The sequence below is a fragment of the Pteropus alecto genome, unplaced genomic scaffold (genome assembly GCF_000325575.1).
Source record: "Pteropus alecto unplaced genomic scaffold, ASM32557v1 scaffold79, whole genome shotgun sequence".
In the NCBI taxonomy this organism is placed as follows: domain Eukaryota; kingdom Metazoa; phylum Chordata; class Mammalia; order Chiroptera; family Pteropodidae; genus Pteropus; species Pteropus alecto.
Window position 1 is genome coordinate 21,194,652 of NW_006494612.1, and position 16,397 is coordinate 21,211,048.

Here is a 16,397-nt window from a genome sequence, read left to right on the forward strand (position 1 = left end):
GCCATGGATTCTAGGATTCCAGGAAGACAAGTAGCTTAGCAAAGAGTTAAAGAAGTTTTGTTTCAGAAAAGCTGATCTATCCAATCATTTGTCAAGAGTTTCTTGAACACTTGCTCTGTGCCAAGAACAGTGACAGATGCTGGGGGTAGAGGGGATATAAAAATAAATATGTGATGTCATTTTTTTTTGGTGTTTTGGATAAAGTGAATGGTTTTCATTCGTCTGAGAAGACAACAAAGAATGAAATGCTTGCGTATGTTAAAAATTTGACTTTTAACTCTCCTCACTCCTCTTCCCTAGTTCAATTTTGCATGCTTCTATTAAGCTCGTGCTATGTGCTAAGTGCTTTGATAGGCCCTAGGGAGTCCTCTTGAATAAAACAGCATTCTTTTTTCCTCCAAGGAGCTCACTGTCTAGTGTTGGAGACAGATTTATAAACTTTTAATCTTAGTCCCTGATAAGTTATAATAATAAATGGGTGTACAAGATGAAATGGGAACATGTACAGGGAGTAAATTGGAGAAGGTATTACAGAGGACTTAACATTTCACTGCTACTTCTTCCTTTTAGTCACAAACTTTTTAAATCGCTAACTACATGACAGTTTCTGACATCCCTGATCCAGAGAGATAAAACAAACAAACTTTTCCAATGGGAAGAAAATACTATACATGACAATTATGCTTTTTTACTGAGCCTGGACATGGCCACAGACATGGACATGAAGAGCTCAGGTGAGCCACTTGCCTGTCATTTCCCATGTGCCTATGAGACCTATTTCTCATCCCCACCCCATCTCTAACTGTTGTTCTGCTCTTTTCTGTTAATTCTTGTGGATTTAAAGTTCCTGTTTTTCTGCCCTAACATTCCCTCACGAAAGATTATTTTAATATATGTTTTGCAATTTTGAATTGTCAACTCATGTTTATCTACGGAAATCCTCCACAGCCGGGCTTGGAAATATGCCTTCCAAAAAGATTTCCAATTTGCTTTAGTTGAGCACCCTGGAGATACTAGCTTCGTGGGACTGACTTTAACAGTAATCTCCTAGCTCGGGTTCCCGGACTACATAAGTAGTGCTATTTCAAACCTCAAACTGCTTATGGGAAGGCCCATAGCTATAAATGCCAGAGATTTTTTTCCTATCCAAGCACACCAAACTGTTTCTCCTATGTTAGTGAGTGGATTTTTTTTTCTAGTCCATCTTTTCACTGAGAGTTTGGTACAGCAAGTGTTCTGGCTTTATTGGGGCAGAGGCATGGGATAGTGGCCTTATATGCACCCCTAACTTCTGGAGTCAGGACTTCATATTACATGCTCCTGCATGTGCTAAGACACCAGACTCTTGGTTACTAGAACTGGTTCCCTCCCAGGTAGCCTCAATGTTATTTTGCATTCACAGCTGTAGTTTTTAATTTCTTATAATTTGAAGGCCCTATAGAATTGCCTTTGTTTTTTCCTTGAGAGCTTAACAATGCATTTTAAAGAATGTTGATTATATTTTACCCAGAATTTTTAGGTTTGTAGTAAGAGAATGGCCAGGTTATCCATTGCCCAGAAATAGAAATCTATCCAAATCTTTAATACCTTACATCAAATCTTTAATATCTTATATCAAATCTTTAATACCTTACAGCAAATCTTTAATACCTTACATCAAGCAGTCCTTAGCATCCATAGACACATACAACAACAGGGTGAGACCTGTGGCAATTGCTTCTTATCTAATTATTTGTATCTCTACAGAGGTAGATATAGACAACTAAGTACTGCCTGATTCTCTTCATGGCAGAAACACTGTATTACAGGCATGACCCAAATCACCAATTTTAGTACACAAATATGGTCACTTTAAAAAATATTTCCGTGTAATCACTTTAAATCTAACTGCCTTAATTAAAAGAGTCTAGAGTCCTTCTTTTGAGGCCTCACTCTCTCCAGTAAGTTATTTAATAACTCCTAGGAATTATTTGATACAAAGGGAATCAGACCTTTTCCAAGACCCAGGGAGAATCGTTGTCTCCCAGCACATCTATTACCAGTCATTGCCACACGATGTCGCTGTTGAACATGGGTCCTGCAAGGTCCAGGGCCAGTTGTCAGCTGGTAAAACTTTGCCTTGCTGGTACCCTCATTTGGATGGCAGAGTTGCACCTCTTTTAGTTTGCCCCCAGATTTTCAGCAACTGTTTTCTAAAGCTATGACAGAGTAGATAGTCCTGAGGGCCTTTTGGCCTCAGCCAACTATTATGCCAAATAAGCTTTTTCTCACCCAGATTCTCCCTGCCCCTCTTGCTTTGAGGTAGTGTTTAGACTACTATATGTTTCTTCCAAGGGTATTAGTTTGTTTCACTTCTCATATAATATGAATAAAATTAATGACTTTCATTGGTGCGGTGTCTTACCATTTCATAATTCATTGATATTCAAACCCCACTCTATGCAGGCAGCACTGAAGCCCAGAGTGGAAGTCACTTTCCTGAGAAAATTCTACAAATTAATGGAAACACTGGAACTCCACTGTTCTCTGCACTGACACCATGTCGTTCAGACACTACCCTTGCCACACAGTAAGTAGTTTGAGGTAAAAAAACAAATACCTACTGTATATTTATACACATCCCAACTTATTTAAGTATAGTTCCTCTCACTAATGGTGTGTTTTTGATCCTCTGGATTCTAAGATACAAACACAGCACTAGTGGTTCTCAAAGCGGGGTCCTCCAGGGGTATCAGCATCACCAAAGAACTTCTTGGAAAAGCAAGTTTTCAGATCCTACCCCAGTTCTGAATCAAAAACTCTAGGAGTGGGAACCAGCAGTCTTTGTTTTAACAAACTCTGCAGGGAATTTGATAATCCTTGAAGTTTGAAAAGCCCTACTATACAACACATTACAGCCTTTTATATGTTAAGTAATCTAGATAGAGTTCTTGCCCAGGTATATAAGATTTTGAAAGCCTACAACAAATATTTGTAATGTTCAAAACAAACTTTTATCTTCAAGTCACAAAAAGAAAGTACTGAACTGTAAATCAAAATTAATAGTTCATTAACTATCTACAACACAAAACAGTGTCATTTTGTCAAATAATCTCAATTTTTATAATTATCAATATAATACATTTAATTAAGAATATGGATGCATTTTAATGTTTGATATGTGTACTAAAGCCTCCAAAATAAGTGTATCCTTTGGCCTTGTGTTGTTATTTAATTCTTGAATGTGGAGACTCCTTATATAGCAACTCTGCAGATGCAAGTTAAAAATATGGGAATAATAATCGTCAATTTTCAGACATGGTCAGATGACCATGAATGTCAGTGTAATTAAAGGAAAGAGTAAATGATACTTTGCAGTAAACTCCCACTAAAATATTTTAAAAATAAATTATTACAGGCAAGTGAAATGAGGAAAAAAAAAACAAACCCAAACTATATATAGTCCTATTAGCCTGTTGTGGCAGGGTGTTGTGCTTTATTTCTATTTTCTTTTTATCTCTACTCTTTTACCTCCAATTTCTCTGATATAACTACATTAGATGTTTAAGATAGAAAAGAAGAAAAAAGAATATTTATTGATAGCTTATTATATATCAGCTATTATGCAGTAACACATAATGCTTAAAAGGATTAATTGAATGCAATACTAAATTTGATATTCACATTGATGTACAAGGCATTCACTATTGCTTCCTTTTACAGATGGGAAAACTGAGGTTTAGGAAGGTTAAATTACATTCTAAGGTCACACAACCAATAAATGTGAATCCAGGGTTTAAATGCCAGTCTTTAAAACACTAGAAACTCGTGATTTTTCCCCAGGACCATAATACATCTCTGAGAAGTAGCATTAATGGTGAATATTGTCTCTGGACAATTTTACTGTGCAAGGTATATTGATGCCATTAACTATTGCTTTGGGATCTGGAAACTTATGAAGTAATTTAGCCTTTTTATGCCAGTATATGTAGGCATACGTACAAAATAATTATTCTTTAAATATGAAAGTCCAGATTTGCTATATTTGAATTGAACTTCAAAAGTTGACATTTAAGGGAAAAGTTTCTTGTTAAAAAAAAAAATCTATTTTGAGGCTTTATTACTCCCTGTTCTCTTGTAAGACTTTAAATGCAGCAAGTCCCATCCATCTGTTTTGTGTTGGTTGCTTAGAGGTAGTCTGTGGCTACTGCAAGATTTGTCAACTATACAGTCACCTCCTAAAAATAGTGTTATTGCTTGATCCTAAACCTGTGTGAGAGAATAGCCCATAGATACTATTGACAGACAATAGTCTGTTATTGTTACTGCAACTAGAGCAAATGCATATGAAAGGTTAGCTCATAAGCACTCTTTTCATCCAAGTCTCTACTCAGATTCTTGAAAACACGTGTCATTGAAGGGCCAGGGCTCCTCCACCTGCTAGCTTTCTTCTCTCAATATTTTAGGAAAAAGTCTAATTAAGGAATGGAGATTCAACTCATAATTGACTCAGTAAGAAGCTCATCCCAGTAGACAGGATCTCTCATTTATTTTAATTCTTATGAGGCTGTTATGAACATCGTTTTTTCAAATGATGTTCTTGATATATTGAGAAATAGAAAAAGGTTATCAAACCATTTGTACAGTATTTGACCATTAAAAAATTATATTATTAAACATTCTAGAGGATATAAATGAATATGTAATAGGGATGCATTGTTCAATAGAAATATTAGTCATGTATGTAATTTAAAATTTTCTAAAAGTCATATTTAAAAAGTAAAAAGAAAGGTAAAAGTAGTAACGATATAGTAATATATTCTAAAATATATTCATTTTACATTTATATAATTATGTATTTTACATAAATATATAAATGTTTAACATTTATTTAAATGTATATTAAATCAACATAACAATTAAAAATATATTAATTTATGTAATAAAATATATTAATGATATATTTTATTTATCCCAATATAATATTATTTCAGCATAAAATCAATATAAAATTATTTGATATATTTTACATTTTTGTCATACTTAGTGTTTGAAATCTGGTGTGTCTTTTATACTTACAGCTCATCTCAATTTGGACACTAATTTTTGTGAGAAATATCTGATGTTTAGATTTCATAAAATTTAAAGCTGAAAAATAGATTTATATATACAAGTTATTCCAGTCACACACAAAATTTTTCCAATAACTGAATTGAGTATCAATTTTAAAGTTAAATTAAGTACAAATTAGTAATTATAAAACAGTCACAGAAATTTAGAGTATAGCATAGGGTATATAGTCAACAGTACTATAATGGTACTGTATGGTGCCAGATGGATGCTAGAGTAATTGCGGGGATCACTTCCTGGATCAAAGAAATGTCTATTTTTTAAAAAATTTGAATTAAAAAAAAGTTTAATTAAAATTGAACAAAGTTTTTAAAATTAGTTTCTCAGTTACACTAGACGCATTTCAAGGGCTCAATAATGACGTGGCTAGAGGCCATTCTGGACATTGCAGTAGTAAAATTATTTCCATGAAATCTCAAACTGCACGATCACTTCCAGAACATGATACCCAATAGGTTGATAGTAGGGTTTAGATAAGAGGGAAGAAGGATTAAATCCTTGTGCTCCACAGGAGAACAGAATTGAATAGAGAAATAGAATTGAACTCGAAATCAAGGACTTAACTAAGGAGTTAAAAACTGCAGGAATCTTCAGAACCTCAAATCTTGCAAAATTCAGAATGGTTTATTGGGGAAAGGATACACTTAAGATGATTATGCTAATTGGGTCCATGAGGTAGATTGCATTGTTCTCACCTACACATTCACTTCCCTGTAGAATAGTTATGCATTATCACCCATTGACATGTGACTTGCAGAGCCACACTGTAGGCAAAATATATTTTCTGCAATCATGTCAGCTTGGCCATGTGACTTGCTTTAGCCAATGGAAGTGCTAGTGCCACATGCAAGCAACCACTTTAAGGGCAATTGTGTGATTTGGCTCTGCCTTTTACCTTTCCCCTCTGCCTCAATAATGATATTGTGTCCCATATAGTAGATGCTCTTTTAGCCTGGTTTCTGGCATGAGAAGAGATATGGAGCTAAGCTATAGTAGTGAGGTACAGCTGCTCACATGGGATTGTGCAAGAAATAAACGTTTGTTGTTATAAGCCACTGAGATTTGGGACTGGCTTGTCACCACAGGAAAGCTGATTAATATAGGTGTTAAGGAGGGAATCTTCCTGAAGTGAGAGGGTTATTCTCATAGTATTTTATTGATCTAATTTGAAAAACAGAATTTTGCATTAATCAGCAGTAAAGAAACCAGCCTGTTCCACTCTCCCCAGAATAGTGTTGTGCTTACTTTATAGTAATTAACACCTAAACAGAATTAGAAAGTTAACGTTAAAAGTAATCCTTAGGAGCCTTTGAGATCTTGCTACCCGATAACTGTCTTCATTTTTGGCTCACATAAACTCTTATAAAAATTAAAAAAAAAAATTGGTAATCCCTGTTCCACTCGGATCACATGGCCATAAACTCTATGTCAGGATGCTGTGAAGTCATGGAGATATTTAAATGGCCAATAAAGTTATTTATTTGTCCCTAATGATATCTTCTGGGATTTGTTGGTGTGGGCATTTTGTGTTTTTCAGTTACAAGTGTGAAATATTCTTTGTTGCCAATTTTGCCAGTGTTAGGAATTCTTTGCAAGGTTCTTTCTGCACTTCATAGAAAATCAGTGTTAATTAAATCAACTCATTTCCCAATGGCTTAATTTAGCACACTACTTATTTCTCTATGATGTGAATCTGTTCTTCTCTTCTCTGAGCTCTAGATAAAAGAAATATCTTGACTTAGAAGAACATAACTTTTCATCAATGGTAGCAGTATAGCAACTACTAAGTTTTTTTGTTCTTGTTGTTTCTGTCTTTTTTTGTTTGTTTGTTTGTTTTTTAGTTGAGTGAATGCTACTTTACATTGTTGTTAGTGTAGTTATTTGACCAGGCAATGAAACTTGAACAGAAAGATGGTCTTTCTTTTGAAACTGTGGAATTATTGCTAATCTGAAAATTTCTGCATTCACACATTGTCTATATACCTGCCCTCATTTGTTTTTCCACATTTGCCTCATTCATTCACTCAGCAAATATTTATCGACTACATGTCAAGTACTGTTCTCTACCCTACAGGTATAGTAAAGAACAAGAGAAACAATATCTTGTTCTCTTAGATTTAACCTTCTTAAAAATTCTTAGGAAAAGATCTGCCTCTATAGAGGGGCTAGAATGTCCAAAAGCAAAGAGGCAGGGCTGAGCCTACAGCATTTAGGGATTGGCCAGAGGCAATGGTGCAGGGACAAAGTTAAAAAGAGAAGAGTGTTAGGCTGGGAAAGTTGAGAAAGTCGAGATTATGGGAATCTTGTGAACTACGCTATGGAGTTTATATTTTATTCTAAAAGTAATGGAAAGCTATGGAAGGATTTATGCTTTAGAAAGATCGCACTGGCTGCTGAATAGACAAAGAAAAGTAGAAGTGCAAGCAGAAGGCGGGAGACCTGTAGTAAGTTATTGGAGAAGTCCAGGTAAGGGACAATGGTGACAGGAGCTGGAGTTGTGACAGTGATGGTAGAAAGAAATTGTCAGATCCAGTATGTATTTTGGATGTAGAACTTGCTGACTAGTTGTCTGTGGGATGTGAGCAGAAGAAAAAAATCAGGGCTGATACCTCAGCTTTTGGCCTGAATGATCGTGTAAAAAGCAATGCCATTAGCTGGCATTAGAAAGACGGAGGAAGAAGCAGATTATTCAGGGGGATCAGAAGGAAGAGATTTATATTTTAGCATATGAAAGTGTTGTATCTAGAGGCAAATCATTTGTTGCTAGAGCTGCCACTGCCCGCAAGCTTGTTACCATGAAGGGTGTCATCTTTCTTCCTGGGTTCCAAGTATTTGCGAGAACGACCTAGACACTCAACAGACCATTTTAATTTGAAGCCAGGTAATTTGGAAGAAAAGCGGGCTCCCTAAAAGTCATCTGTTATAATCCTCATTATAAAGAGGGAGAAGGAAGGTCTAAAGACCAAGAGAAGCAGGCATATCTATATTGCATTTTGCATGCAGTAGACATCTGTTGTTTGCTTCTGTTGCCTGACTCTCATCCTGATAATTGTACTTCATTTTTCTTTAGTGCAGGGATTGGCAAACTACAGCCTGGAGGCAAAATCTGGCCTGCCTCCCAATTTTGTAAACAAAGTGTTATTTGTGCATAACCGTGTCTATTTGTAGATGTAATGTCCATGGCTAATTTTGAGCTACAATGACAGAAGTGCATAGGCAGAGACTATATGGCCCACAAAGGCTAAAATATTTACTATTAGGCCTTTCACAGGATGAGTTTGCCAATCTACTGGTGTAACCATCATCCCCCAGCTTTCAGCCCATGTGCTTTAGGTAAAGTTGACTCTGCGCATGGACTCCAAGGTTCACCAAGTCTCAGGCAGTCTGTACATTCCCTCTTACTGTCATGAGTGATTGGTTCAGGGATGAGCCTATGTCCCTGTAAAATTCTTTTTTTTTTTTTCCAGGTTTTTCCCCATCTTAGGTGTGACCACATAGTTAAAGGGAGCTAGAGTTAGATGTTTCCCTTCCTCCACCTAGATTAAGCTCTGACAAAATCCCAATGACTCAAGGTTATGATAAAATAATTTTTCCCGAGGGCTGGCTAAGAAGAACAGCATGCTCTAGTATATTTAAAAATGGTTACTTTTCAGCTGGGTACTAGACTTATTGGGGGACCACTTTGTAAGTTATATAAATGTCTAACCACTCTGCAGTACACCTGAAACTAATATAATATTGAATGTCAACTATAATTGAAAAATAAAAATTAAAAAATAAATAAAAGAATTGCAAAGGGGGAAAAATAAATAAATAAAAATGGTAACTTTTCCTTTCATATTTTCCTTCAATATTCACAGAACTCCTGGAGATAAAACCCACAAAAACGTGCCCCTCACCCCATGATTGGGTTAGGGAACACTTTCTCTATAAAGTGAATTGCTAAATTGAAGTTAAATGTTTGAATGTGGGCGAAAGGGAAGTGGAAGGATTCCATGATAATGGAGTGTTTCCACGTGGGTAACATTAATAGACATGCAGGATCATAAGGAGAAGCTGGTTTTGAGGGAAATCATGACATTCGCTTAGTGTGGAGCATAGCGAGACCAATAGTATTTCTCTTTATCCCTAACATCAAGGATAATTCACCCAAGCATGTCAAAACAAAACAAACAATCTCCTTCCCCCAACAACTCTTCCAGTCGATGATCCAGACCTGGCTCTCTATTAGATACGCCCAATGGGGCGTCCAGTAGACATCTCCCAGCAGAATATCTTGGCTGCTGCTTTTGGCAATGACAGCTTCCATTGGCCACTACTTTCAACAGTGTTAGCATGAGTTTCCATAGCAGCAGCTTCCAGTGGCCAGTCACATTGTCACAGACCTTAACCAGCAGCAGTGGTTTCCAGCAGATCCTCCTGCTGGTGAACACTGATCCAAGTAATTGCCCAAAGCTTCCGACTGCTATTTCCTTGGACTCCCTTTAAATTCTAAAACGTTTGATTTTAAAAGACCTCAGTCCCCAAAGCTTCTCAAAAATCTTCTGGTTCCTTTCAGTGGCTAATGAGCATTAGACTTCTAGTACCACATCTCTAGGTTGGCTCTCAGTAGGCTCCCTATTAAGCCCTTTAGGGCCAATTACAATGTCGCACTGTTCTTTCAAAGTCCTTTATATCTCAATTGGCTACTCTATATACCTCTAGTAGAAAAGTCCCATAGACAGAAATGCTGGGCTTTCTGGCTTGAAAGACTGAGTATTTTCTCATTGTAGGATCCTGAGATAAGCAATTTGGCTCCATCTGGCTGAGCAATCTGTGGGTATGGGAGATCACTAAACAAGCACATTTGAAACAGTGTGACAGAAAAACTACCACAACAAATAGCGGAAAATTTACAAAGACTCATACCAAAAAGAATAAAAGCCAAGAAATATTTTATGAGTGAACTCAGAACGTATGTAATAATACTCAAGACTCCATTCCTGTTGCCTTTCCCACATTCTTTTGCTGTTCACCAAGGCAGAACATAGAACTGACTTTCCCAGAAGTCTGGGAGAGCTCCTGTCTTCCCTGGAAGTTCTCTCTGAAAGGCCACACTATGAAGGCCATAACTTTCTCCCCGAATCTAGAGAACTGTAGTGTTTGGCTCAAGCCTCACATGTGTCCCTTCTCTCACTACATCCCTCCCTATCTCAAGGCATCTATGCTAATGAAGTCCTGAGAATTGCCCCAGACCATTCAGAGTTCCTTAACATAAATATGTTAACTTGCCTAATAACCCTGAGTTTAAAATTATGAATGACATGAGATAATTTTCTAACTGGGATTCATCGGGTTGAACTGTGGATAAAGTTTAAAAACAAACAAATAAGTAGAATTTTAAAAAAAGTAGTCACGGAGAGAATATTTCTTAAGCCCTTAGATTTAATGCCATTTTCAGTACTTCATAATAGCCCACTAGAGAGGGTATAACAAATACTGAACACACATCAGAAAAAATTTAGCTAGAAAGGAATTCAGTCTGGGGAGAAAAATGAAGAGTCGGGTCTATTCTCATTTAAAAAAATTCCTCTGGAATGATATAAAAGAACATTTGGAAAAAGATTAAAGAATAATAGTTTATCTTTTATTTTTTTTATGTTAAGCATTTCAATTTTAAAAGACTTCAGTTCCAAACATATAATAAATCAATATAAATTGAGTTGAAAAATGGAGACTAGTCAACATTGTCAGCAGTGAATGAAGATGTATAATTCAAAATTTTTATCACAATTTCCCAATTCAGATTGCTCTACTGAATCTTGGATTACATATGGTGTGTGTTAAATCTGCCTGTATTTCTTAAATTCTAACTTCTTTTTACAGCACCTATCATATCAGCAGTTGGATTTGGGTGCTTTATGTGTTTTGCATATTATTTTTATAAAAATAATGATAGACTGAAGGTCACTTGAAAACACAAGATGATGAGTACAAGATGTTCCTCATCCAATTAGATTCATAGATCTTACTATTATTCCCTTTGTCTTTGAACTAAAAATGTAATCACTAACTAAAGTTTATTTACAGCCTCACCTTTTTCGGGAAAGGACCCAGATGCCTTAAGTGACATTCATGAATCTTGGTTTCTTATGTGAAAGTGAATGTGTATACAGAGTAATTTTTTTTTTAATCGGACAGCTGGATTTGGTTTGAAATTTTTATTTATTTACATATGAGTAAAATTTATTGAAAGCATCACCTTCTCCTTCCTTCTCTTGGCTCCTTCTACCCTGCTCCAGGATGCTTTATTAACTGATATCTCTAGTTTTTTGGTTCTGTTTGTTTGTTTGTTTTAATTAGGTAAGGGAGTATGGATAAGAGCAGTTTTTGTTTTTCACAAAAGCAGTATTTTCTAACTATTTGCCTGCCTACATCCTGTTTAAATACACGCAAACATAAAGAAATGTGTTGATAACCCTTATTGCTAAAGTGAAACTTTACATAGTGAGATGTTATTTTCCACATGGGACTCCAGACACCTTCAAATCTTGTAGTGCTCTATGATTACATGATGTTTATTGAGCCCATTAAATAAACATTAAATATATATTTTTATGCCTTCTATTTGTTAGTTTCATTTGGAATTATGTTTTAACAAATGTTCCTGAATGCTGATAAGCTAATAAAAATGAATGTTGGAAGACGTCAATCCATCTTCTGAGATTTAAGTAAAAATTGGCGTGAGTCTAACTGATGTTAAAGAGAAGTCCAATACTTCTCTAAGACATTCGTACAAATGCACTTTCGTGCATTTCTTTTTATAGGTACTTATAGCTTTTAGTTTCTACTCTGTAATTTTGGGATTTATAAGAAATATATATTTGGTCATTGTCCCCATTTCTGCAATAGTGCTCCAAAACCTGTGGAATTTCCTAAGTGCTGAGAGCCATACAGGTGTCCTTTGTTATGTTAATAAGGTGACTTCCCACCCCACTTAAGGATGGGGGCTCGTTGCCAGGAGACCCTAACACGTGGTTAGAGGGTTGGAACTTGCAGTCCATTCCCCATCTCCAAGTCCCGGGAGGGAAGAGGGGCTGGAAGTTGAATCAATTACCGATGGCCAATGATTTAATCAATCATGACTATGTAATGGAGCCTCCATAAAAACTCAAAAGGACAGGGTTCGGAGAGCTTCCGGGATGGTGAGCACATGGAGGTACTTAGAGAGTGGCACACCTGGAGAGGGCTCCAAGTCTCTATTCCTCTTCCCCATACTTTGCTCTATGTATCTCATTCATCTGCTTGTTCTTGAGTTATAGCCTTTTATAATAAATTGAGAATCTAGTGAGTAAATGGTTCTTTTTGAATTCTATGAATTGTTATAGCAAATAAATTAAACCTAAAAAGAGGATTGTGGGAACCTCTGATTGATAGCCAGTCAGTCAGAAGTACAGTTAACAGTCTGGACTGTGGTATCCGAAGTGGAGGGTGGTCTTGTGAAACTGAGCCCTTTACCTGTGGATTCTGATTCTACCTCTTGGTAGATAGTGTCACAAATAAGTTAAATTTGCAGACATCCTGTTAGAGACTGAGAATTGCTTGTCCGTGTGGAGAAGACTGCGTGTGCACGCCCGCGTGCACACACACACACACATACACACACACACACTGGAATTGGGTCCAAGAACTCTTTTCATATTCCCATTGAATTCTCATTCTCCTATGGCACTGTAGTAGTTTTATCTTCAATGAAACTTGTTACATGTACTATGTGTTTTCTTTCAAGAAATAATTACAAATCATTTACTTATTACAAATAAGTAAACTTTTTCTGATTATAAAGTAATAACTATTCTTTGTTAAAAATTTGGAAAATCTAGGACTGTAAAGATGGAAAAAAATAACTTCATTATTCCCTTTTAATATTCTGGCAAAATTCTTTTTTAAAAAGTGCTTAAATCCATTTATTTAATTTTAAAACTTTTTAATTGATATGTAACACACATACAATAAATGTATGCCTTTTTCTCATTCCTCCACCTTCAAAGTAACTACTATTCTAAATTCTACTACCGTTGATTAGTTTCACCTATTCAGTGTCACATAGATGAAATAATATGTTGTATATGCATTCATGTGTCTGGCTGCTTTCATTTGGCATAATATCAGCAATTTTTATTCCATCACACAAATATTCTACATTTAATTTATTCTCCTGTCGATATACATTGGGTTGTTTTAAGTTTTTGGGTGGATGAAACCACTTTGTCTTCTGTTTATTTCTCTTGGATCCAAACCTAGGAGTAAAAGTTTGCTGCATCACAGGTAGCTATAGGTTTGGCTTTGGTAAATACTGTCATACGGTTTTCTAAAGTTGTATTTCTCTAAATTACACATGTTAATTGTGCTGAAAAAAAATTACGTTATAATTTGTTGACCTAAATAAGTCTTAACATGCTTTATATTCTTGAGATAAAAATTCTAGTTAATCAATAATATTCTACATTTTTTACCAACTCATCTTCAACTATCTTTTAAACATGCTATATAGGAGATAGGCCTTCATGTTTATTGCTTTAGACCCTTTGTTTAGAACTGGAATCTGACTTGGTATTTTAAGAGTATATTTTATTTTGTTTACTCTTAGTTTTAGCAACAGTCTATATATAATCAGTATGATTCACGAAGTAAAGAATAGTTATTATAAACTTAAGAAGGAAAATCTTCCATGATTTTATTTATGGCATGGGAAAATGAAGTAAGAGGATATATTGAATGTACATGAATATGGAAATTCTCTAGAAGCTATATGTGTGTTGTACATGCTTCCAGGCACACAGATCATTAAGAAACAGTGGCTCAAATAGCTAGCCATTCATTGATTTATGTATTGTGAATTGTTTATCTAAACCTGAAATCATGAAAAACTCTAACATATTCCTTGCTATTTTTTAATGAGGAGATACAAGATTTATTTCAAATATCTTTTTTGATTATAAAATAGTATATGTTCATTTCAGAATATATGGAAAAATACAGAAAATTATAAGACAAGAATAAGAATTACTTTAAACTAACCATCATAAGATAAACACTACTTACTAAGAGATTTATTTCTTTTAAAAGTCATCTCTGGCTTATGTCTGGAGTTTCTACAAATTGGGCCAATCTATTCTGAGGCATTGTGAGATGTGCAGAGCACCAAAAATATGATACTAAAGTCATCATAGAAAGATTACATTTTGTGTGTAATGAAAAATTTCCCTACCATTCTCAGGAGACCAATTAGTTTTTTTCTTTAACTATTATTACGAACTAATGAATTTAAAGATACTTGATATGCTTAATGCACTGAAATTTTTATTCTTGTCCTTATTGAAGCTCAAATTGCCTCACTTTAATAGAAACATCTTCAATTTGCCTTCTGAATCCTTTTGATATGATCTTAATGGTCCTTCTTAATTGTATTATTATGTAATATGAAAATATATTTCAAGTATAAATATATTTTCTTACATATTTCTTGTTCCCGACTTGGAATCAGTCATTATCCAAAAAGCTCTAGCTTCTTTTAGTGGAAATATTTCAATTTAGTAGTAATATTTTAAGAGTGCAATCTGGGCCTTCGGATGCTCATTGCTCTTGAGTTGACATTGTATCTAAGCCTTTTCAAAAAAAAAATAGGGAAAAATGTGTGTGTTTTAAAGATAAAGTGCATCATAAGTTTATGCTGAAATTTAATTCAAATTCAAGACTACAGAGTTTTACTTAACCACTTTTGTATTACACCTGTATTTTCTGACTTCCTCATGAAGAATCTCAGTACTCACCAACACTAGGGTTAGAATTAGAATATTCATAATGGCTCATTTGCTTTATCACCTATTACACATCTGACAGTCTCAGAATAACAGTACTAATAATACTATCACCACCAAGAAAAGCAGTTAAATATTTGAGGGGCAGTCATGCTATTTCTGTTCTCTCTCCCACCTTTTATGGTTGCATTATATACTATCAGAACATAGAGCCACTGCTTACTATACTTTCTTCTCTTTAACCTTCATTTAGTTGTAGTTTGAAAGTTAAGCTATATTATTAAATGCTTACCACCAGTCCTTATGTTAATGTGTCTTAGATACTTTGTTGTTTGAACTTCTTTTCTAGTAGGTTCCTCAGGAAGGGCTCACAGGAACAATATGCCCTGAGTTCTTGTATGTTTTTTATAGTTTGTATCTTTTATTTTTGAGTGTCAGGTTTGGAGAATAAAAATTCTTTGGCTCACATTTTCTTTCCTCTGGTATCTTAAATATGTCATTCCAATTTTTCTAGTGTAAAATGTTGCTGTCAAAAAGCTGATGATGAGTTAACTTTCTTTTACTTATAAGGCTCTTGTTCTTTCTGCCTAGATGTCCTGATGACTTTTCCTTTTTCTTTATATGTCAGCACTTTTAGTAGAATACGTCTTGGTGTTGGTCAATTTTATCAGATACATGGCATGCTCTTTCAATATGTGCATTCAAATCACTTTTTATTTCAATAAAGTTATCTTGATTTATAGTTTTTAGGTTTTTTTTTTTTATTTATTTGTTTCATTTGTTTCTCAGGAACTCCTGCTGTCTATATATTGGAACTTCTTTGCTTACATACAATACTTATTACTTTTTCTTGAAACATTTTTATTCTTTTTTTATTTATAATTTTTTCACCTTCTAATCATCTATTCTTCCTAAGGAATTATATATTGTATTTATTCACTCTGTGTTTCTTTTAGTTTGATATATTTCTTTTATTTCTAATTCCTTCTTGAGTTTTATTACCATATTTCTAAGTTTTACTAATTCTGATTTATGTTGCTATTTTGTCATTAGTTATTTCCTTTTTATCATTTATATCTAATGTCATTTTCTTAATATTCTTTTGAAGTAGTAGGTTATAGTTTTGACATGCTTTCTGGGCCTGTATTTCTGACATGCTTTTACTATCATTAGGGATGTTATTCTGCCCCTCCCTTTTTTAATAACTTTGTATGGAGTTTGGCTTTGATATTTGTTTTCTTATTTTTTGTGTGAAATTAGTTTTCCTGAACTTCATTCCAGACAGAGGCTTGGTTTAGATAACTTCTCTAACTTTACAGAGCTCATCTTTGGTTGTTTTTATGCATTATTAAAAATATGGCAGTTTGCTTCCTGAGATTTTGAACCTCTGTTCCTCTCCTCATTTTTTTCTGGACCTTCTCTCTCAATGTCTTTGTTGTCTCTGACCTGCTCAAATTTGATTCTGCTCCCAAAAGTGGGGAGTCCTCT